Source organism: Anomalospiza imberbis, chromosome 5, assembly GCF_031753505.1.
Source record: "Anomalospiza imberbis isolate Cuckoo-Finch-1a 21T00152 chromosome 5, ASM3175350v1, whole genome shotgun sequence".
NCBI classification, from domain to species: Eukaryota; Metazoa; Chordata; class Aves; order Passeriformes; family Viduidae; genus Anomalospiza; species Anomalospiza imberbis.
Window position 1 is genome coordinate 3,306,431 of NC_089685.1, and position 24,276 is coordinate 3,330,706.

Consider the following 24,276-nt stretch of genomic DNA (forward strand, 5'->3'; position numbering starts at 1 on the left):
CTGGGATTTGATGTGGCGTTGGCTGTAATCTTCATTTGGTCTGTTTGTGGTGTTTCACAGTGTTTGCAAATAGCTTTTCTTTTACTTGTCTATATGTTTTTACTTGGATTCTGATGTGCAGTGTCTGTGTCAGGTTGAGTAATATGGAAATTAGTCTAATTGATTTAAATAGTTTGTAGACTGCCCATGTTGCTGAGGCAAGCTGTTTCCTAATAAAGACTTTGGAATCTGACTCTTTCTGTATAGAATGATTATTGATATCACACATGCAGACAAAGATGATAACTGAAGCATATGCTTCAAATAAAATGACACGAGAAAATGAAAAATGGTTTCAGATTTGAAGTTACTGAAGGATGCACGGAAATAACACCAGATGGAGAGAAAGAGAAACTAAGACAGAGATTATTAATAAGTGTGCTGCGTTGCTGTGGTATAGAATAGAATCCTACAGGCTTTCAGTGTATAAATCTTGTTGTTACTTTGGTACTAGTTTCTGTGATGTGTAAAAGTGAAAATGCATCATTTCACTCCTCCAAAGTAATAGTCCCTGAGGCTACAAAAAGTAGCACAAGCCAGTTCAAAGTCACTTTTGAAAACGTACTAATAGTTTTTGGTAGATGGTCAAGATTGAAACTATATCTTCCTAAAAAATAATATTTCTGGAATTAATGTGATTTTATATCTCTGGCTTCATAAACTGTCACTGGGAGACATTTTCCTCAATATTGAAACTTGTTTCTGTAGTTCCATGTTGTTAGACTAAAAAGCAAACCACTGAATCTCCCTTTGATAAAACCCATGGTCTGGAACTGTTGCATTGTTGTTTTGTCAAAATTTCTATTTTGGAACACGGTGGTTCACCTTCTCCTCAGTCTTTGTGTCTAACACAGTTTACTTTTTCACACATTTCTTTCTTCTTGGCAGCAAATCCTGCACTTTACTTTTCCTGCAGGCTACTATTCCTGTCCATCCATTTGTATTCCCATCATTTCAGTTGACTTTATCATTATTTTTCGTGGAATCAGTCTCCACCTTCTAACAAAAACTTGGTGTTCTGTGTGAGGCCCTCAGCTGCTGGAAAACAAGGATCCAGCCTGGTTCCAAACTCTTGAGTCGAGTATTTGTTCTGACTCTATGGACAAGACTGGGCACTCTGCAGATCTCGAGCTTCAGCCTCTTTAAGTCAATTAATTCTTCATCATTTTGGCTAAATTGTCAAGGTTTGTCAGGTCACAGTTTTATTTTCTGACCCTGCAGAGATTTCCTGTATTTTGCAGAACTTTCTAGAAGCCTGGAGTAGGGCCTGACTCAGCAAAGTAGTTCAAGTTCTTTTTATTTACTGCAGAAGTTTTAATGACTGAGGCTTCTCAGTCTGTCTTTATGATTTTTAAAAAAGACCTTATAATCACTCATCCTAACAATAGCCTGGAATAGTCTAAACAGTAATTGGTGTATGAGCAGAAACACTGCATGATGTCATTAGGGGTCTGCACTGGTTTTCTGAATGATCTGATTTGAATTTTGGAAAATTCTGAGCATGGAAGGGGAAGATGAGACCTCATATTACTACCCAGAGGAAAGATGAGGATCCTTTTTTTCTTTTTTTTTTTTTTTTTTAATTAAGAGCTTGAGGATGAGGCTGTAACACTGAATTGTAGAGTGTTAAAAATAAGGGTTGGATTTTGTTGGGGAGCTTTTATTGGTTTGTTTTGGGGTTTTTTCCCCAAAAGCTGGGTGAAATGCTCTGTACTGAGGAGTTACAGTAGATTACTGGAATGATCTCAGGATGAATAAATACTGAAATGCGGGGAATAGTTGAAGGTACTGTCAGGGTGTTAACACAGAGAGTAATTATAGTACCATGGAATATTTGCAAGTGTTGTAGCGAAGCAGGTTTTTGATTACTCAGGCCCTTTAAATTAAAAATTGCTTTGTAAGTTTATATTCAGTTACACACATCGATTGGATCAGGTTTTTGTTTTACAACAGAGATTCTTAACCTTTGACCAAAAAAGCGAGTCCTGTGGAAGTCATTCAAGGCGGTGCATTAAGATAATCATTCAGATTTTGAGAGCAGGGAAAACTGATCAATACCGAGCTCTTGTTCTGTGAGTAGCAGCAAATGAAATCCTCCTAAACTCGGCTGTGGGACTGAGGGATGGGAAGCAGGAGCAGGGCAGGATGGAGGGAGGCAGGAGGTTCCAGCAGAGGGACAGACCCTTCAAAAGGAGCAGTGCAGATGGCACCGCTGCTGTGAGTGTTGGTGTTTGTAGCGTAGCATGTGAGGATCCTGTGTGCATTTACCACTAGGAGTGTGCTCACACGTGAAATCCTAATTCCTGCAGCGTTCGGGCTCCGCTACGGCACATTTGCCAGACTTGGCATTTTGCAGCCCCGTGAAGTGTTGCAAGGAGCAGATCAGGGATGAACGAAGCAGCTTTCTGCCTTCATCTTCCCAGGTGCATAATGAGAGATGGGGGAAAGGGATTGCTGAGCAGAGGAAGTTCAGACATGCTGAAATAGAGAGTTGCTATAGATCAGCTTTTCTCAGCTGGTTGCCAGAACTGCAGTGCTTTTCCCACGTTGTTGTAGATTTATTTCCAGAATATACCAAGCACGAAGCATCTATTTTGCTCTAATCAGAAAACAAAACAAAAAAAAATCCTCAGCTAATGGGGAAGGCTTTCCTTGTCTCCACAACTCTTTTTGTGGTTTTTGTGCTGTTGTTCCAGTGAATAATCAGATTTGGTACTTGTTTGCCTTGGTGTAGAAGTGCATTAGTGCTGGTGAAAAACTCTGTGCTTGAAACACTGTATTGGCATCTTTTACATGGTAAAGGTGGACAGAATCAGATTCCATCATTGTAGTGGGATTTGTTGTAGTTCCTCTGTAATTATTGCCAATTTCTGCTAGTATAAACCTAAAAGTAAGCAACCAGTTTTGCATAACTAACAAAATTTTCAAGAAATCATCTGCATTTGGATTTCTGAAAATTCTAAGGATAAAGCATAAATTCTAGAATTGATTTTACCATCATAACAAACAATCAAAGAGTTATATCAACTACTCTCCAGTAGTACATGTGTCTTCATTTTGTTGTACTCAGTATTTGATAATTTTTACCCTCCTGCTTTACATTAAAATATTTTTGTCCTTTTTCGTTTCCACCCTTTAGCCTATATTTTTAAAGTTAATAATTGTTTTAGTTGCTAAGTGGATTTTCTGATTTCAAGTGCCACAGGTGGCAGCAGTATTGGGGTACTGGGTGAGTTTGGGAATGACAAAGAACTGTATATTTTGTAGTCGTCAATGTTAGAACATAGTCTTTTGTTTTGACCTGACGGATTTGTTTTAACAGTAAAGCAGTTTCTGTGTCTTTCATGTCTGTATTGTCATGTAAATAGTTCTGGGAGCTGCAGCAGAGCAGTTCATGTTCTCAGGGGCTTTACCCAGATCCATCTGTTGAGCAGTTTTGATGGAGATGCAGGGTGCAGGAGTCACACAGAGTGCCTTGGGTGGCAGAGGAGTGTTTTTACACTCGTTTTTCTAACTGTCTTACGGGAAATAGATGCTGCAGCCCAGTGGAGTTGGCTTATTGAAGATGAAAGGTAATTGAACCAACATGGGATTAAATAAGGCTTTTCCATCTCTCCATGTGACCTGTCTTAACAGCTTTTAACCAAACAGTGGAAAAGTACAGAGTGTGTCCGTGGCCATTTGGCAGCCAGTTTCTCCAGACAATTTCCAGGGCCTTCAGTTGTTCCCTTCATTTGCTTTAGTCAGTCTGTTGAATTTGATAACAATATTTGATGTTATTTGATAATATATTCTTCAAGTTTGAATCGAAACAGAGAGTGGCAGAACAGAGAAGAATGGGGGAAGGTATGCACCCTGTATAATGTGAATAGAGTAGAAATAAAGAAATAAATCACAGCAATTCTTGTGTACGGATGGTGGCTGGGGTCTGCTCAGTGCGCAAGGGCTGGTCAAGTGGGGTTTTTTTTTCCCCCAACAGAAACAGTGGAAATTGATATCCAGAGAGAGTTTCCCAACTCCATTTATTCTCAGTTATCTTGGAGCTGTTGGCCACTAAGGGTGAAACTTGCTCAGCCTGCTTTAACCACAGGGCTGATAAATTCCAATAAATTCCAATGGAATTATGGCTCTGTGCTTCAGAAGATGCCTTGAAATTTCTTGGGAGAGGAAGATGACTGACATAAATGGATCTGAACAGGAAAGGAATAATGTTATTCTTGGTATTGTCCAGGATGTTTTCCTCCACTGTGGAATACAGTTGAATCAGTAACAGGAGTGACAAACTAGGAAGCTTGGAAGGGAGTGCAGTGATCAGACCTGATAGTGCTTGCTTAAGGAATCAAACCCCTTGCTGACACCACGTCTCCGTCAGTGAAGTGCATGTTAAAACAGCCCAGGAGCTTCTCTGGATCTCAGTGTGGCAAAGAGTCAGTAATAGGTAATTTTCTTGGTTGGTTAGAAAACTTAGGAGTTGATTAATATTTTATTTAATTATTTTACTTTATTTTTAGAGAAAGCATTGAGTTTGCTGGGTATATTTTAGTGGGTTGTGGTTTTGGTTTTTTTGTTTGTTTGGTTGTTTTTTTGTTGTTTGTTTGTTTGGTTTGGTTTTCTTAGCAAATGCTGAGTAAAGTAGTATTAAGTGTTTCAGTCTTGCACATTGTGTTACGTGGGTAACAATATTGTCTCTTTATAAGACATAGGTCACTGACTAATGTAAAGATCAGGTGAGGGGAGCTGCTCTATATTGCGAAGGAGAGAAACTGTGCTTTGCTACCTCCGTTTAATTTCTGTTTCCTTCACTCTAAGGTTCTTGTCTATCTGTTGTATCCTCTCTAGGTATAAAATACTCAATAGTTTCAGGAAATCAGATCAGATGTAATGGTTCATTTCTCTCATAGAAAGATGAAATGTCATCTTGTCAACAGAGGGAGGTTGTGGTCAGACCAGGAGGACAGAATGTCTTTGTCCTCGGCGTCATTTCCTTGGCTGATGACCACGGGGTCACTGTGTCTTTAATTAATATTCTGGGCTTGCGTATATAATTTTTGATACCAGAAGTACAAGTCTTCCTTTTGCCAAGTGTTCAGTTTTTTGGACAGGAGCATTACCTTGAAACCACCTAGGAAAATCTTGAGGTCGCCAACAAGATTAATCCCTCCAGACTCCAGGAACAGCAGTGTCAGGGAATGACTGATCTGAGCAGGTCACTCTGGACTTTACAGGCAGTGGAGGGCTACCTTAAGAAGTTTAGGATGGGATTCCTCATTTTCTCATGGAGAGAACTGGATTTAGTGAAGTTAATCATAATCATAGTTTAAGAAGACCTCCTTTACCTACAGGGGTACCTGGACAGCTGATACTTGGTGTGGACAATTGAGATAATTCCCGATATTCTGTGATGTGATTGTCGTGCTTTGAAAGAAATAAGGCTTTATTACAGCTATGGTGTTTTTCTGGGAAAATCTGTAGAATCCAGGTCTTTTGTCTCCCAAAAAGAAAACAGTATATGCCAAAATATGCTTTTGAAGGCACAGGTGAAAATTATTAACATTGCACTTCTCTTTTTTTAACATATGTGTTGATTTAGAGTCTTTCTTGAGTTGTAAGAATTGAGTCAAGCAGTTGGAGGGGAACGTACTGGGTTAGAATAAAATTAGTCTGTCAAGTGTAGATCTGTAATAAACACCATGGTGCTACCTTGGCCACTCTGTCATTAAAATCCTAGAAACAGTCCTGATGAGTTTTATTCTGTTCTTGTAATCAGACTCTGCCGTGCAGTTAACTGTAGTCCTAAAATACCTGTATGGATTGAATAAGAGGTGCAGAATTATGGGGCTCTGCTCTGATGTTCCCAAATGATTTCACCATCTCTGGATGTGTCGCCTGCTGTTCAAATAATGGGAGGAAAAGTAACAATTGAGTCATATTGGTGAAATTAGAAATTTTATTGGAAGGTTTAGGTGGGCACTAAGTGCCCTGCTGAAAGGATGAGGTGGGATTTTTCCCACTTGGTGCTTGCTTTACACCCAGGTGTAAATGTGTAACAAGGAGTCGAATATTTCAGTTGGAAGGGACCCATGGTGATCATCTACTCCCAGCTGCCTGAGCAGTTCAGGGCTTGCTAAAGGGTTGAAGCATCCAGGTCGTGGGTAAATACACTGAACAGGACTGGCCCTAGGGCTGATCCCTGAGCAGCACTGCTGGTGGCAGTCCCCAGGCAGTTGGAACCTCTTTGCGCTCTGCCCTTCAGCCAGTTTGTCACCCAGAGCACCCTGAACTTGCTCATCCCACAGTGGGGACAACTTACCCAGAAGGATGCTGGGAGTGCCAAAAGCCTTACTAAAATCCAGAAAAACTAAATCCCCTTCCTCCCCTCCATTCCCTGGGCAGTTGACCCTATCACAGATGGTTATCAAATTAATTAACCTTGCGTTGGTGGTGCCTGGCAGGCGTATTCTTCGAAAGACCCTCAGCAGCACCCAGTACAATCCTCTCCATATTTTTTCCAGGAGCTGAGGTCAAACTACCAAGTCTGCCCTGTTTTTGGCTGGGATGGAGTTAATTTTCCCAGGTAGCTGGTGCAGTGCTGTGTTTGGGATTCAGTGTGAGAAAAGCCTTGATAACACACTGATGTTTTTGGTTGCTGCTGAGGAGTGCTTATTCCAAGTCAAGGACTTTTCAATTTCCCAGGCTCTGGTGATGAAGACACGACTGGGACAACAGCCCTGAACTGTCCGAAGGGGTATTCCATACCATGGGACATGATTCCCAGTATATACACTGCGGGGTGTTATCCAGGGGTCGGTGGTATCTTGGGATGTGCTGGGCATCAAGTCAGTGACAGGTGACCTGTGCATCACTTGTTGTCTCTCTTTTTATTATCTCCCTTCTCATTATATTATATACCATCATTATAATGGTATTTGACTTAATTTAAATTATTAAATTGCTCTTATCTCAACCCACAGGTTTTAACTTTTCCCAGTTCTCCCCATCCCCCTGTGCTGGGAGCGAGGGGCTGTGTGGAACTGAGTTCCTGGCTGGCATTAAACCACAACATTTTTTGGTGTAAATTCTTCTAGAATTATTTTCTGCACAAGTTGATGTCTTCTTGCAGATAGTTTAATTACCGTGGATTATTTTAGGTATCATATTGATGACATGGGTGAGCAGAAGGAAAGGGAATGGGGTTGTCATGACTACTGTGATTTTTTTAAAAATTTTTGTACTTCGATTTAAAAATATTTTTATCTCTAAATTTTTAGGGATAAGTAATGTCCTTTGCTGATTGTAAATTACTCAGACTCCAGTAATTCTAGCAGAAGCAGTTTTTCAAGACATTTTTCCTGGAAATCAGAAAAGGGTGAAGAGAAAGAGCATTCTTTTGGCAACCTATATAAAGGAAAACTGGGTTAGCTTAATACTCCTGTAATAGTTGAGTATAACTGACTGTGGTGCTTACAAAAGGGCATTATTTGTTTCAAATCAAGTGATTTTATATGGAATTTTTCTAGACTTTTTTTTAAATGCCGGTGATTTTTGCTTGAACTAGTAAATTCCTGCAAGCTTGGAGCTACTATTACTAACAATAATTTCATTGTTTTATTTAAATCAGTATAATTATTTTTCCATGAGGAGATCTTGTAGTGCTCGTGCCTTAGTTGTGGTTAGGAATGAGTTTCTCTTGTGGAACTGATTTAGACCTTTCATTATTTTATAGCAAAGGGAAAACTGATGCAATTTTAAGGTATTTTCAGTCATTCAAATGGTAAATGAACTTCTTCATGACTAATTAAGTAAATATTTCTCTAATGCACTAGAGTGGGCGTCTTTTGTGTTCTGGGTGTGTTCATTCTTGACCTTTGCATTACTTGGACCATAAACATGGCAGTGCAGGGACAGAATTCCGGTGCTGTCCGTGTGTTGTCAGCATTGATCAAGCAGGGATCCTTCCACAGTGAGCAGCTCAGACCTGGCTTTTAAAAAAGAGAAGGAATTTTCTTGTGTTTTTTTAAAACATGTCCATCAAAAAAAAAAAAACCCAAATAACAACAACCAAAAAAAAAAAAAAACAAAACACCACCCAAACCTTGCCTGGTTTATCCCTAAACATACATATTTATGTGATTATTACCTGCACAGTTCTCCTGAATTTGACTGATGCCTCTGGCCTCCTTTATGTGCTTACTCAGCGACAGCAGTGTCTCTGCTCTGATTCCCAAGCTGGTTTTAGCTCGGCTTGGTGATATAACCAGATCAGTCCAAGCTGAAAATGAACCCATTTGTCCTGTTTCTCAGCCCTTGCTGCATTGCTTGGTACATCAGTAGGCTGCCACTTGTCCCCCTGGCTTGCTCAATCTCATTCCTAAACAGTCTGGCAGTCAGTGTTAGAATTAAACTGAAAAAAAAAAATATTTCTCAGTCATCCTTTGATTGCTGGTATCTCTTATCCAGACGGTTTTGTGCATGTACTGGAGGTTGATAATTTCAGGTATTTTTTGAAAGACTGATATGCTTTATTTTGTTTTGGGTAATTAGAAACAACAGTGATTTTTTTTTTTTTTTTTATTTTCTGAAACCTAATTAATATTATTGACTAATATAAATTATAAGATGAGGAATGTCTAGCAATGGATTTTTATGCTGACTGTGACATGCAGCTCACTCAGCTGAGGAGCTTGCTTTAAATCCCACACCTGAGCTACTTAAAGGAGCAGATCTGAACAGAGGCTGTGAATTTGCAGGAAGTGTGAAAAGACTTCAAAGCTTCGTGTTGCTGAAGATATTTCTGTGCAGTGTCTTCTTTACAGTTGTTTTTTAAGGTGTGTAAACCCAGAAGCATCAGGTGTGAGGAGTGATGGGCTTGGCTCTCCCAGCACTTGATTCCCATCCTGTGTACCCATGGCTGTTCCTGACCACTCTTCCCCACTCCACAGGCTGGATTTTAAAAGTGCAGTTTGCCTGTGTTAGTGACAAATTCCACTTTCCTGGTCACACTGAAAGCAGGAGAGAATTGGAAAAAAAATCCAGATTTTTTTTCCCCCCTTGCTTGTTTTATTTCTACTTCTCTGACAGGTGTTGCTATGTATGTCAAGAGTCTTGTGGTTAAACGAGCACAGTCTTTATTTTAAAGTGAAAATAGGATTTTGGCAGAAGTTGGCAGCACTGGAAAAATGCTCTTACTTGCCCTGAGCTGATTGTTTCTTTCCAGGGGGTGTGTGTATGTGACAGAGGCTGGAAAAGAGAGGGATAAGTGTGTGTGAGCACTGGCAACAGGCCACACTCTCCAGGCCATGCCCTCCTTTCTCCCACTGCCTTGCAGAATGTATGGGCTCAGCTCTATAAAATAATACATTTATTTCAAAGTTGTGCTAAATGAGCTCATCTCAGTCACTCAGCAGTTATGAAATCCTGCCAAGTGCTACACGTCTTGTAAATTTAGAGGTTTTTTTTTTTTTTTTTTTTTAATTTGCAAAGGATGAAATACTACACAAATTACTGAGGCAGAGAGAAGGCATCTTCCTTCACCCGTAGCATACTGAGGCATGAAGAGCGATGCTGAAAGCCAGGGTTTCTGATGTGACCCTCCTCCTCAGAGCTTCTGAACGTGAAGATTCCCGACTCTCGGGAGCTGTGTGCTCGTGGCAGGCAAAATTGTCATCTCTTGCACTCACAGCTGAGGGTTTTGATGGGGTTGGTGACCAGCTCTAGCACAGCACAGCTCCTTCTCCTCTTCCTTCTCCATCATCACCAGCTTGGAACCAGCAGTGGGTGAGACTTCTGCTGCTTCCCTCCTAACGAGGTACGAATTCCAGATCAAATGTTAAGAGCTGCTTGTTTCTACGTGAAGAAATCACATTCAACCCCTGGATTTGTTCCAAGCAGGGATATCGTTGCGTTTGACTCTTGTGCTTGAAACTGTTAGAGCCTGCTGATCTGACCCAGCTAGGGATGGAGCTAAAATCTATCAGCATTTCAAAGATGGGAGGCAGAAGGAGCTGTTGGGTAATTTAGGCTGACATTTAGGGTGTTGCAGGTCATTACACGTAACTGTTACTCCCTGTTTTGAGCTCAGCAGCTTATGTTTGACTGAAAAATTGAAAAACTAACAGGCATCTGCTGAAAATGCTTTTCAGAAGGGCAGGCTGGCTTATTTGGGAGTTACTTAGAAATGAGGATTTCAGCATCTCTCCTAGTAATTTGTTCTAGGGGACAAACAGTCTGTGCTCGCTTCTCTCTTTTTGTGTTTTGCTGCATTTCGAACTTGGATATGCCTAATTCTGCATAGTTTCATGGAGTTTTAAGCTGACATAAACCAGCAGAATAGCTGTAAGAAGCAGTCAGCATCCCCCAGCTCCTGCCTGGATACCAGCTGGCCCCTGGTCCTGGCCTGATGCTCCTACAGCCGTGGGTGAACCCACTGCAGAACCAGCTAAAAAAGCAGCAAAATCAGATTTCTCCAGGGTCACTACCAAGATTTAGTTCATGGCACAGCTGCATGAAAGGGAAAGACCAGTCAGGGATGAGAAATGGGTAAAGGTGGCTTCAGCAGCAGGTGGTAAAGCCATAGAGTTGCTGTCAGCTGTTGATTCTTGGCCCTTTTCTGATGGGAATGCTGATGGTTTGTGTTGCTCTGCAGCCAGCAGGGTCTGTGGGTTCATCCTCCTGGTGTTAAACACCAAAACTTCACAACCAGGTGTGCCTCAGAATGCTGGAATGAAAAAAATTACGGTTACTTGATGTAGCAAAAGCTGTTCAAGTGTTATCCAGGTATTAGCATTTATCTTGTTTTTAGTTTCTGTGTTGTAGTAATTGGTACCTGTACACAGGGGAAAAGGGATTTACTGGAGGGCTTATGTGAGGCAAATTAGTCTGAGTGTTGGCAGGTAGAATGTGGAAATTCTCAGTATGTGATGACTGTTTTTGGTAAAGATTTTTTCAAAAAATAAACTCTGCTTTAACGACACAAATTACTGTTTATCTTAACACCAGATGTTGAACAGTATTTACTGCTAAACCAGGTGACCTTCACACTAAATAATTTTGTTCTCTCAACTGAATGATTATTTGTCTTAGGAGAGCATTTGGTAAGAAATCTCAGTGCCAGCTCTCATGCTTTTACTACTTTATTGTGGTTTGTAATAAGAGGAGAGCATCTTTAGCCAGTAAAAATCTGAGATGTGCATCATACTAACATTGTATTAGTTTATTGTGCTTCCTTTGTAGTCTGAGGAGGGTGAGGTTTTCTGAGATAGAGGAAGAAAGAGCTGAAACTGCAAAGAGCAAGATCTGAGGACAAGTCAGCCCCAGCAACAGAGGATTGTGGAGTCTGGGCAAGGGAATGTCTCTTATCACCACAAAACACTGGAGTTGGGAACTAGAAATTCAGAATATGCCCATCTCCTGGAGCATCACATACCGATGTTGTTCTCTATAGATGGAAAAGGATTTTTTTCCGGATGAAAGTGTTTTTTTTCTTGCTGAAAGTGTTGACTGATTTTTTTTTTTTTAGTACTGTCAAAATAATTTTTGTTGTTTTCATTTCAATAACTCTTATAGTAGTGAAAGTTGTTATATAAAATTGACCCGTATTTTCTTGCCAAAAGACTCCAGTATTGTTTAAGCAACGGTGCTGAATGGTTGAAGCCCAAAGTCACTATTCAGCACCCTGGTTCCATGTCTCTCCTGGTAGCACAGAGCAAAACTTTCTTGTATTTAAGACTGAAAAGTATTCCGTTTTCTTTTCAGATGGATTTGGTTTTGGATGATTTGTGAATTATTTCAGCAAGAGTTCACCTTCACAAGTTTCAGCTGGTACAGGTCTCATTTTAACCATGGGAACTGCTGAACTCAGCTGTACAGGCTTGTTTTGCAGAGGAATCTTCTTCCCCCTTGCATTTTTGTTTAGGAGCTCCTGACAGCCCAGGTCATCAGAGCTGTTGCCACCACTTACGTGGAAACCCATTCCCTCGAGATCTGACCAAGTGCTCATTCAACTCAAAAACACCTTTTAAAGTGACCATCTGGTTTTGGGGTGCCTTAATTGAAGCTTCCAAAAATAGCCTGGCCACGCTAGTCCCAAGGATGTTCTGCTGCTGTACCTTGGCAGTGTTGGGTTCATGGCTGGACTTGCAGGTCTTTTTCCAACCTAAATAATTCTGTGATTCCCTTCTTCAGGAATTCTTGTTGCTACTGACTGAGCCTCCGAACTCTGATACCTTTCCTGCCTGTTTTACTTCCCTCTGTACTTCATTTCTGGTTGGCAACTGGTCCTGAGTAGTCCTGTCCCAGGCAGTGCCTTGTGTCCTGAGTATTCCTTTTCCCTGTATTTTGTAAAATCTTCTAGTTGAATTTGTGGAAAAGTTTCAACCTGCAGTTTTTATAGGGGAAATTACCGTATTTCTAATTTAAAAATCTTACTTTAAGTTTTTATTGAAGACAGCAAAGGGTGCCTTTTCTGTTTCTTTTTTTTTTTTTTCTTTTTTTTAAAAATATTTGTTTCACTATTGTGCAGATGTGTATTACCCTGGTAAAGCTGTAAAGTAGCCAAGCTGTGCAGATCTTGACTGGAGGTGGAGTAGTTTAAAGAAGGCTTCGTGGTCTGCTTTAGTTATTTATACTTAAAAATAATTTAAGAGAAAGGTGCCTTTTTATTTACCAAGCATTTGCCAGTAAACCTGAAAAACCCATCACAGCAAATAGTGAATAATTTTCTTTACAACACAAGGTCTTTTTGGTTTTTTTTCTGAAGAAATGGGATTCTTGCCAGCCATCAACATTTTTGGAAGATTGCTCCTATTTTTTCCTTATTATATGTCAAATAGTAAAACATAAAAAATTGTTGACAAGCTTTTTAAAAAACAAAAGATATCCAGGATTGACACCTTTTTTGACACCATTTAGCTTTTCTTCAGGTGGAAAATTATGGCTATTAGAAGAGAGGATCAGAGATCAGTAAACAACGCTGAAATAGAAGTTACTTGGGTTTTTTTGGTTTGTTTTTTCTTTTAAGAAAGAATCTTAAATTATTAGTTGCTTCTGGAACCTTAATGCAGTGGCTTTGGAGTTTTCCAAAGGGAGCAGTGGGACTCACTCTCAATGCAGTTCCAATCTGCTGTTGTATCTATGACTTACTACCAGTATACATCTATATATTTTATATATATATGTATATAGTATTCGAAACATTGAATAAAAATGAAGTCTTGTACTTGGTTCAAGCGGTCTGACTGCCTTCTGGGCATATACAAGTACAGTTATCAAGGAAATCTCAATTTTCTAGTTGGCTAAAAAAGGTGGCTGTGGTTGTGTATCACTTCTGTGCATCAATTCTGGAGAATTTTTAAAAAAATTGCAACTAGAGAAACCAAAAACTTAAACTAATGGTCATTTGTGTATTCATTGAGCTGTGAGTGAAACCACGAACAGGGCAAAGAGCTTTGCACTAAGAAGTTGTGGCTAAAATGTACCTGACATGAACTAAACAGGAAATTCTGCAGAGAAAAAGGGGAAATAAGAACTTGGATCTTGTTAATTAAAGTTTTGGCAAGCTGACCTTTAGGGCCTTTTTGAAAACTCCAGTGTGGGATGTGTCATGACTGGTGTTTGAATTTCTCATGTCTCTTTGGACCATGGTGGGGGGAAAAGTTCCTTACTGTGCTGTGTTTGCCATCGGGTGCAAGCCTCCGGTGGGAGGGGGATGGAGCATTCCCTGAGAGTATCTGAGAGTATTTTTGGGAAGCAGCTTTTTGGAGGATGGGATAGACACTGGTCAGAAAGGAGCCTTTGACAGGAATGGGAGACTGAGGAGGGGAAAACCAGCAGTCTCTGGAAATGTTTGAACAGGGAAAGAAAGACTTATTTCAGGGATGCATAGGGATTTGTGAAATTAGGTTGTTAATGGATTGAGAACAAGTTTGGGAAAAAAAAACAAAACCACAGTGGACCAGGGGAGTTACTTAAAAGTCTTTTATTCATCTTACTTTTAATTTTGCTATTCACAAGTCCCATGTTTTATGTATTTTACTAATAACACGGAGCTCTGGCGTTTACAGTGCTTTTAGTGTTGAATGATGCTCATTCTGAGGGAGGGAGCAGAGCTCCTCCATCACTCTGTGACTCAGGGTCCCAGAACAGGGGTGGTAGAAGCAAAATGTGAACCTTGAGGCAGCCCTGGGCCAGGAGGCTGGAAATAAAGAAAAACCTGTGTCCTCTGAAGGCTGAGACAGAAGGTTTTATTTGTGTTTTGAAGAGTCAGTAGCACTCTTCCTCACAGATCTGGAAAAGAATTGCAGAGCGTGACATCCCTTTCTTCCAAGGGTTGGTCAGAAACTCAGCTGGTGGAACTCCATGTTGATCCAGGTGTCTTTGTAGCACCTGAGGTGGATGAATTCTACAGAAAATAAAAGAAATCCAGGTCTTTCATTGAGTTCATCCCATGGCTCCCATGCATAACCTTTGTATGAAGGAGAAAGGAAGTCTGAGAGCCTAAGAATCCAGACAGATCACCAGACTGGCAGAGATTAAATTTGGATTAAGAAGTTTGAGCAGAAGGAACATGGCAGAGATAAACCCCTGCACAGGTGGGGTGGCTCACAGAAGCAGAATGTCTGAAGAGTATGTGTTAAAATGAGCATATTTAACATAAATACATTGTATAGAGGTTTCCAAAATACATATTAAAAAGAGGAAAAAAAGCTAGCAAGAGCTCTCTTGCAGTCTCTAAAGTGCTTACTTAGTCTGAGATGATAGGATGGGGAAGATATGCAGTGGTTTCATCACCTCCTATAGGTGAAGACTTCAGAAATCAGAATTCCTGTAGAAAAGTATGGGATTTAAATCACGAAGAAGACTTGCAACACAACTCTTGACTTAATCTCAGGGTGATACTGCTCTGAGAAAAAGGCAAATGAAAATGACAGGCATTGGTGCCTGTTGAGAAATGGATGCCCTGGTTTTCAGAACATCTCAGTGGGTTGAAAGGACTAACACTGGGAAGTTGGTCTAGCACCAGATTTGGTCTGAGATGAAGTTCACCTGTCTGCCCCTGTGAGGAAAAACAAAATGGGATCATGAGTGCAGAGTGAGGATGTGCTTGAGAGTACTGTTAAGATGCCTGAGGCAGGGATGAAAAATCCACCTTTCTTCAGAGGAAAGAGCCATCTGTGATAAAAGGGTCATTTTGAGGCTTTGGAGACTTGGTTTTTCAGAGACACTTGAGGGAACTGGGGCAGAGGAGAGGTTTTCTCCTGCATTAGCAGGACATGCAGGAGGTCATAGCTATAACTAGGAAGAGCAGAACAGAGAAAATGCAGTGGATTTTCCACAGTGTTTAAGAATGCCACTTCTGCAGGGAAAAATCCCCAAAAGCTGCTTAACAAACCATGGGCTGATGGGCTGAAAAGGGTGCATATTTCCCCTCCCAAAGTATGGAGGTGGATGGCTGGTGGGAGGAGGGAACTGGGGAAACTCGTGTTCATCCTAAATTGAATCCAGACAGGATTAAACAGGTCTCACTTCTGGAACTGCTGGGAACAAGGGAAAGAAAATGCCTGGTTTTGTCACGTCATTTTTCAGAAACCCTGTTCATAAATGGGAAAATGAGGTGACTGAAAGAGATGTGGAGAAGGAAGCAAGAAAGGGAAAACTGTGGTACCCACCAGGATTTGCTTTGCCCTTGGTGGGATTCAGTGGCAGAGAGAAAGAAAATGGTTTCAGAATCTAATTTTTCATCAAGCAAGTGATTGAAGAAGGCAAGAAAGAGAGAAGGATCTGCCCTGGAAGGGTGAAGTGAGCACTGAGGAGATAGCTCAGAAACAGTTTCATTTTTCTTACCTCACTGTAGTTTTTTGGTTTTTTTTTTTTCTCTGTGCAATAGATGTATGTTTAATCTAGTTAGTTATAGTAAAACCCTGCTCTGGAATTAAAAAACATGCTTTTGTGTCTCTTGGGAGTCTCATCATGGACGGGTGGAAGCAAATCCACCTCTTAGTCTTGAGGTGCTGCCAGGTAATTTGTGATACCACAAATCCAAGCACTTATATATGAGTGAGGTCTCAAGAAATCACTGATTTGGACATACTAATCATATCAGTAAAGAGAGGGAGGCCTCTGAGTGCGAGAGTGACCATTTCCATCACGATGGATACTTTTAATGAAAACTGGTTTTTAATGCGTAGGTTAATCTATCTTTTGTTTAAAAAGTAAAAATGGGGAAGCAAAAAAGATTCTTGAAAAATTGAAATGTATTGTTTTGACCAGTAGCAGAAAGCGTAATAAGGTTTTGCTTTGGTTTGGTTTTTGGTGGTTTTATTTATATATTTTTGTGCAAATTAACAGCTTTTGAAATGATGAGAAATCAGAGAGGGAAAAGGAAAATCTTTTGTACTTTTAGACCAGCGACACGAATGCAGAATTGGATGCTTTGCTGGGCTTTTAGCTGTGTTTTAAGTAAAGAGAATTTTCCTAGTTTTTCAGGCTGAATGAAGTTGGGAGCAATTTGCTGTATGATACAGAATACAGTGAATCAGCATTCGCAATGGCAGCTATTTATAGTTACTCTATTTTTATTCAAAGCAAAACAATAGCACTGAATTTCAGGCAGTTGGACCAGACACTCAGGAAGGTCTCTCTGGAAGCTGAGGGGAAAATAATCTCATCTTGCTGGATCTTGAGGGCTGAGCTCGGGAGCTCCGCCGGCATCTCCATTTCAGTGCCGTCCTCTGAAGGTGGAATCTCCGGGGCTGTGCTGGGGAGCTGCAGGAGCAGATGCCTCTAAAATGTGATTTTTATCCACTGTTCAGGGGGCTATGAGCATTCCTTGTATTTTCTATTTGAAGGACCGAGCAATGTAATTAATGCCTGTTAATTTTAACCATCTCTTCCAGGTTTTCTGTGACTGTTCCACGTCCTCCTGCTGCTGCTGCAGCCAACGTGGATCCAAATGCCGTGGCTACAAAGGCTTGTCACTGTCTCATGCTGGGTCCCTCAAATCCAGGAGCTACTTGGCAGTTTCCAAGGCAACCACCTGTGGAATAATTGAAAAGGATGAAGTGTTAGCGTGCCACATATAAGGAATTCTTGCCTGGAGAGAGCGTTTCACTTTCTTCCGTCTTGAAGGATCAAAACGTGCTTCTGCCAGCAAAGTTAAGGTAGTACAATTAAAAAGCAATGGTTTGTTTTCTGGAAGTTTTGAGGTGGATCAACAAGCCTGATCTGACTGTATGCTACACAGAAGTGGCCGTGGTTCCTTCTGGGTTAATATTTTGGGTAGATTTAAACCGAAAATGCACGAGAAAGGTGGTGATGGAAAGGCAGTGCTCAGTATTTTGTATTAGTAAAACAGTTGCATGGGCTGTTTTGCACTTTATGCCGTCTTCCCTCGGATGATTTTAAGCTGGGAAGGACTAAAATGGAGCATACATTAGTTGGAGCATAAATATAGGAAGTGCAGCCTTCATGCCAAGTACACTGAGATTTCTTTGGCATTCATTGCAGTGATATAAAAGGAATCTAGGAGTGGGCTCACTGCAAAATGACAGTCGGAATCAAGGGTTGATCTTTATCCCAGAGCTTAAAGGGTGGGCAGTGACTAAGTCCATGCTGAACCAAACTGATAATCAGGTTTAGCTGCTTCAGTGAAGCAGCAGCTAAAACCATTTTGAGTCACATATTCCCAGATTCAGAGCTGAAATTGCACAGTGGGGAAAAAAAACCCGAAATATTAAGCAAAAGAAGCCTGTCAGAATAACAAAAAAATGGCAAATTTGGTTCAGAAAGTTTGAAACGTTGCTTCAGAAGTTGATGGCAAAGGTGTTAGACTTCAGATCACTGGAAAAGTTCTTCTCCAAGTATTATATGTTACTGGATGCATTAGCTCATTGTATCTTCCTTCTCTGCCAGTCATTCAAATATAGTTGAATAGAAAAAATATTACTCATTTCTGACAATGGAGTTAAATGGAGAAAAACCACATTCCCATTCTTCCCATAGTCCAAATAACTGCTCAAGTCTGGTTACCTTGCCTGATGCTCTTGTACAGTTAATTTTGGGCGTGATACTTTTGTGTAATTTATTTTAAGGAAAAAAAAAAAAAGTGTCCTAAATTTTGAAGTAGAAATATTTGGGATGCCATCTGGGCTTTACATAATAAATTTTTCCTGCCAAAATGTTTGTGGGATTCTGTTGGGATGTGGATGGGATTTCACATTCCATCCCTTTCCACAGCACAAGAAGATAATTGTTTTTTAGATATGGTGGGTCCAAGAAGAAATAAGAATTGTGTGGTGGCAATAAGAAATAACATTGTCTGTGATCTGAGGGAATAAAAATAGAATATATCTAGTAACAACTCTCACCTTTTACAGATGTTATGTAATTTTAACAGCAAATATTTGCAGGTACCAACTGAGTACAGCTGCAGTTTTCCTCCCTAATACTTGATTTCCTGTCCATTGGCTGGTTGTCGCCACATCTTAAATGCCAAAAATGGTTTCCTTTCTGCAGTAATTCTTCAGCCTGTTAATTCCTTTCAGTGTGGAGCTGGGGAAAGTGGTTTTTCAGGCAAATGCTGTTTTCACATGTGGAAGGAGTGTGCTGGCAGAGTGTCTGCACCAAGCACAATGAAGAGGATAGAGAATTGAGACACTCTGTAGGGTAGAGTGAAGGTAGTTAGTGTGTGTGGATCCAGAGCCTTGATCTTTCCAAGCAGCATCAATAACTCTCAGAGGTGGAATTGGGTACTTGTGAAAGAGCACATGAGTGTATTTGTGGAAGCCTGATGCAGTAGCAATCAGGCACAATAATGCAGGATTCCCAGGAGTGTACACAGAGGAGTTTCAGCTTGGATGCTTCTACAAAACATCCCAAACACATACAAATACCTCCATTTTTGTGTTTGACCTCAGATGCTGTGGGGGAAGTTTTTCTCATGAAGCTTAAATGTCCAGGTGCTGCTGAAGCCATGGGGAACAGCAGGTAGGATGTACAGCTTCCTGACAGTTCCTATTCCAGACCCCCTTGAAGGGGATGACTTGTCTCTGAAAAGGTGCTGTAGAAAGGAATCCATCTTTTCCATGGGTACTTCTGCCTGGAGTTAGATGATTTAGCCCAGGTGGCAAACCTTCCAGGAACTTCAAGTGTGCAATTAGATTTATTTGTATATAAAATTAATTCATCTATGCTTGTTTCTCTATATTCCATTCCTATTCCAGACTTGCCAGAGCTGAGTGGAGTTGCACTTGATCACTGGCAAACCCCCCTTACTCATCCTGCTTTTCCCAACTCGGACATTTGACCCTGTCAGTTTTCCCAGCCTTTATCTGCAAGCCTGTGGTTCAGTGTCAAGGGTAGTAAAGAGCCCCACAGAGTTTGTTAACATAGTTTGTAAGAGAAATAAAAACAGCCATGCTAAATTTAGGCAGCTGTGCTGTGTGAAAGAAAATAAAGTAACAGGCAAAATTGATTTCTGATGTTTTTTATATAGGTTCCGTTCTGACAATCTTAATCCCTGGGAAGTTTTACAAGACTGAAGAGAAGGAGTAGGTGATTAGAGGCAGTGATTTGTTCAAGAATTTTAATCTCTTGAAGTGATTCAGTACCTGTTGACATAGAAGTTGTTCCTGTAGCCTTGGCTATTAAGAATTAGTGCTATATGCACCCAGAAAAGTAAAATTTTATTTTGAATTCTCTTTCTGTGCCAGAAGATTTGTTTTGCTCCTTGTTGCAGTGTCTTTTTGAGAAGGAAAAAAAAAGGGAAATAGTGATATGGTAATTCTTTCAAAGATTATTTTGTTACAGTGGTTAATATTTTCCTATTTTTAAACCATCAGATCGACTGTACCAAGAGTCAGTTACAGTGTGGTAGTGTAAAAGTGTCATTAAAATATCCATTAATTTTGTTAAATGAATTAGGACTGTTTCCTGGAATTGGTAGGACTTTTCGTCTTGTTCCTTGGAAATCCAGGTGATTTTTCAAAGTTTTTTTTTTTTTTTCCTTCTAGCAAGAGTGGAAATGTAGGGGAAATTCAGGGAAAGAGCAATAAGCTCAAGTCACCTTTGTGGAAAAGGGAACTCGGGTAATGAATGGACCCTTTTACTTGGGCTTGATTTTCCTTTGAGCAGGAGGGGACTGTTCTGCTGCACTTTGGTGGATGGATGTTTTATGGGAAGCAAAGCTGCATTGCAACTTTAATGCAAACAGAATTATCTAGAGGGTGACAGACTTCATGCTTAGGCACCTGATCCCTTTCACCCCTCCATCTGCTCCTGCTGGGCATTTTGGATGTGCTTTTCCAGCATAGTTCTCATGATTTTCCCTGACAGACAACACAGAAAGTCTAGAATAGACTATAAAGGTCTGACAGCTTGCAGAGAGGTACTAAGGCAGGAGGAGGAAAGCAGCTCTTGTCATTTCCTGGAGAGGTGATTTGTCTCCAGCAGTGGCCACAGGTGGGTTATTGAGGAGCACAGCAACAGAATGGGAACAGGATCCTCCTTCTGCACACCCTTCATATTCCAGACATCTGTAGGACATGGATTGACTGAGCTGGATCTTTTTGGGGTTTTTTTTGAAGTGTTTACTGAACTTGTCTTTTGGAATTCATGAATGAGAAGTACTGGGAAGTGTAAAGCTCTGTGGTTCTCCAGCTTAGCTAACACATCAGCCTGTTCAGTGAGGAACCATCTTGTTTTGTTAACTTTTGAGCCTGAACTCCATTTAAAATCCACTTCTAGCACTGGAAAAGACTTAAGTAATTCATACATGACTATTTCCATTACAACTGTATTTTCTAGAGCTCAGCCTGCTGCAAGTGTTGAGTCAGTTCAAAGCCTGCTGACCTATATACATGAAATAGGGTCACTTGCCCCACCTCCACTCATCCTACTTCACACTTAGCTTCATTGAGAGTCATCATTAATTTCACTCCTGAATTTCATTTCTGTATTTTAATGTCCAGTGAGTAATCTGCACACATTTATTTTTGTTTTTTCTACTTATTTACTGCCTTTGCTACTGTGAATAACTTTACTATCATCAGCAGATGTTGTCATCTCACTGTTGAGCCCTTCTCATGTCATTTATGAATTCATTGAACAGTGCTGGGAACAGATCCCAGCTCAGAAAGAAGAGCTGAAATGGCACCAAGTCCTGCCAAAAGCAGAGTGGGTTTGCCCACTTCTCCACGTGGCACAGCTGAATTTGTGGTAAAATCCCTGTGCTGTTTTGGTACACTTGTAAATGTGGAGTCACTGTAAAATACTTCGTAAGAATGGATAATAATATGTAAGATCTAATGCCATTCTTCATCACAGAAACATTAAGGTTGGAAAAGACCTCTAAGATCACCAAGTTCTGCCCTGGAGCACCACCTTATTCACCACTAAACCATATTCTCAAGTGCCATATCCATGCATTTTTTGACTCCACCACTTCCCTGGGCAGAGTGTTCCAGTGCTGCCTATTTGTAATTTCACCTTTGAAAGATAGGGTGGGCAAGAGATTCACCTTTTTGGATGACTGAGGATGATGTTTAATGTTTAAAAGGTCCGCGCCTGCTTTGTTCACAGCATTTTTCATCTTCTGAGTTTTAGTCTCAAAACCAACTTGGTTGGAACCTGCTGGTTTGTCACTCTCTGCATTGCCAGTAAATGGAAAATTACATTGAATAAGGGAAATTAAGCAAGAGAATCAATCTCCACAGTCATAAATACACACTTGTTTTAGATGATTAGGTGTAGGAAATTGCCTAAGCAATAGATCTGCTACTTGCTCTTGTTTTTCAACATTAACATAGCAAACATCTAATGTTTGTAAAACTGGGCCAGATTTAAAGGATCTGTAGCATGAAATAACTTTTCCAATGGTATTCTGCAGCTTAGGGAAGTAGAGAGTTGAGGACACTAAAGTGCTGCACAAGTGGAGTGTCCCAATGTCCCACTGCTGCTTCCTCTTACCACCTCTGTTCATTCCTTATTACTCCTGAAATTCTGTTTGCTTTTTCTCTGCTCCTGTTGTCAGCCACTGTGAAAACTGTATTTTCACAAAGCTATCTGCAGTGACTTCAAGGTCTCACCTAATCAGGAAAAAAACTAATTTAGAGCCCTTCATTTTCAGTGCGTAGTTGGCTGCTTTTTTCTATGTACAGGGCCTTAGAGTTAATCTACTTGAATTTCATCTTCTGTTTTCTCTCCCAGTCACGCTGTATAATAACTAGCTGGAAGAAAAGACTGAGGGTAACTGCTTGGATGCATTTACTGGTTTATCTGTAATAGACCTGTGACCTCACAGTGTGTCCTTTTCAGCATAGTTTATTGTGCAGTTAAATGAGAGAGGTCTAACTAGAGACCTGTGCAGGAGTCTGGTTTTATGTGTGTGTATAAGGGTTTATGTTCTCAGCATGTAAATTAACTGTTGATTAATAAGACCCTTCCTCCTTTCTGCTCTACAGCTGAGTTTTCTTCAAGACCTTGTGGAGAAGTTGGTAATTTGTAGGGACTCCCAACATCCCCGGCGCCCTTTCAGAGCCCTTCTGTCTGTGACCTGCAGATTGCAGTCCATCAGTTGGTATTTTTAATAACTTGGTTTCCTTAGAGATCTGGCTGTGTCCACGTGCTCCTGGCTGTGTAATTCCTGGTAGGCTTTGGCAGTGAGCAATGCTCAACTTCCCGGAGAGGATCCTCTTTCCTGCTCCTCTCTGCAGGCAGGTGCCAGAGCTGGAAGTTCCCTAAACTGTTACGTCCTCAACACTGAGTTCATTTGGGTTTTCATGTGGCAAAGAAACATTTCTGAGGTTTTTTTCCCCCTCCCCACAGCTTTGTCCTGTGGAGCCTTTTATCTTCTGTCACCTGCCGGCCCAGCAGGCTTTCTCATAAGCTTCACCCTTCTGCTGCATTTGATAAAATCTCCTCCTAACACATCAGTTCTCAGTATTTTTTTTCAGCTTAAAATTTTGCATTTAGTTTCTTAAAGTCTTTATTTTTTCCTGGAATCACAGTATGACTTCTCTTTTTGAAGGACATGCTTTTGAACGCTTTTAAATATTGTTCTTTATTTTGTTTTAAGCTGCACTTACTCTGTTCTTCTATATGCAATATGGGGTCTTAAGCAAGCTGTCACTCCCTTAATACTGTCCCCTTTTTTGCCTGTTCATTTTAGTTTTCTTTATAGCATTTTCCTTGTTTTTTCATCACAGAATGCCTGAGCTTATTGAGGACCTGACTAAGGTCACTTGGTCCAACCCTCATGCTCAAGCAGGGATTTTTTTTTTAGTTGCACAGCTAAAAATAGAGAAAACTACTGTTTCAAGTACTGAACTTGAGTGCTTTGTAATCAGTAATGCAGCCACTCTTCAGCAGTGAAGATCCTGTGCACAGGTCAGGACTGGGTCAAGTTTTGCCTCTGCTGTGGGTTTTTGGAGTTGTTTGAAGTAGTGCTAATTAATGGTGTCTAAAAATGCAGTGTTTACATTAGAGTGACTACTCTGAGAATTTATCCACCTCCACAATCCTGCAGTTTGGCCACTTTAAATTTCAAAAGATGATGTTTGATGCTGATTACTGTCAGGTACTTCATGGGGCTGGGAAGTTTCAGAACCACAGAATGGTTTGAGTTGGAAGAGACAATAAAGACAATCCAGTTCCACTCCTTGACATAGGCAGGGACACTTCCCACTATCCCAGGTTGCTTCAATCCCTGTTCAACTTGGCTTTGGGCACTTCCAGGCACGGAGCATTGCCTGGAGCTGGGAAGTCTCTCTGTGCTGCTGAACTTGGTTTTGCGTCTTGTCTTTCTTATTGCACTTTTGTTGGAAGGAAGAGGTTTTGAGCTTCATGGGCTTCCATGCACTTTGAGATGCTCTTGTCAGGCAAACTGACACAAGAAAGTTATTACCAGAAAATTTCTCCTTCTTGTGGCTCTCACCCTGCTGGAATAATTGGAGGATTCTGCCCCCCAGCCAGTGAAGTGGAATGAGCAGTTTGGTTCATCCTTCTGTCATCATCTCTGTGTGGTCAGATGAGCTGTTGCCTGCATTCCCTGAGCTGTTGTGAGGGATTTAAACACCCAAAATCCTCATAGACCCAGTGCAGGTATTTGAAATGGAGTGAATTAAATCTCACCCTGGTATTTCAGTGTTTTGAACTGGCCAATGTTTTCACTTCTAGAGAGTTTTTTCAGTCATAATGGTTAAGAAAGAGCAATTTGATACTTGATTAAAAAGCAAGGAGAAGGTTTGC

At 40.6% G+C, this 24,276-nt stretch overlaps 1 long non-coding RNA gene across 2 annotated transcripts in view; it reads left to right on the top strand.

The window, feature by feature from the left end:
- The window catches only part of LOC137473603 (uncharacterized), a 125,320-nt gene that overhangs the window by 18,641 nt on the left and 82,403 nt on the right, over positions 1-24,276 (top strand). The window contains exons 2-3 of one of the 2 annotated variants that reach the window (XR_010998890.1): positions 9,520-9,844; positions 16,929-17,192. This is a non-coding gene — a long non-coding RNA (uncharacterized lncRNA). The remainder of the gene's footprint in view (positions 1-9,519; positions 9,845-16,928; positions 17,193-24,276) is intronic. The other variant, XR_010998888.1, reaches the window with a different exon arrangement.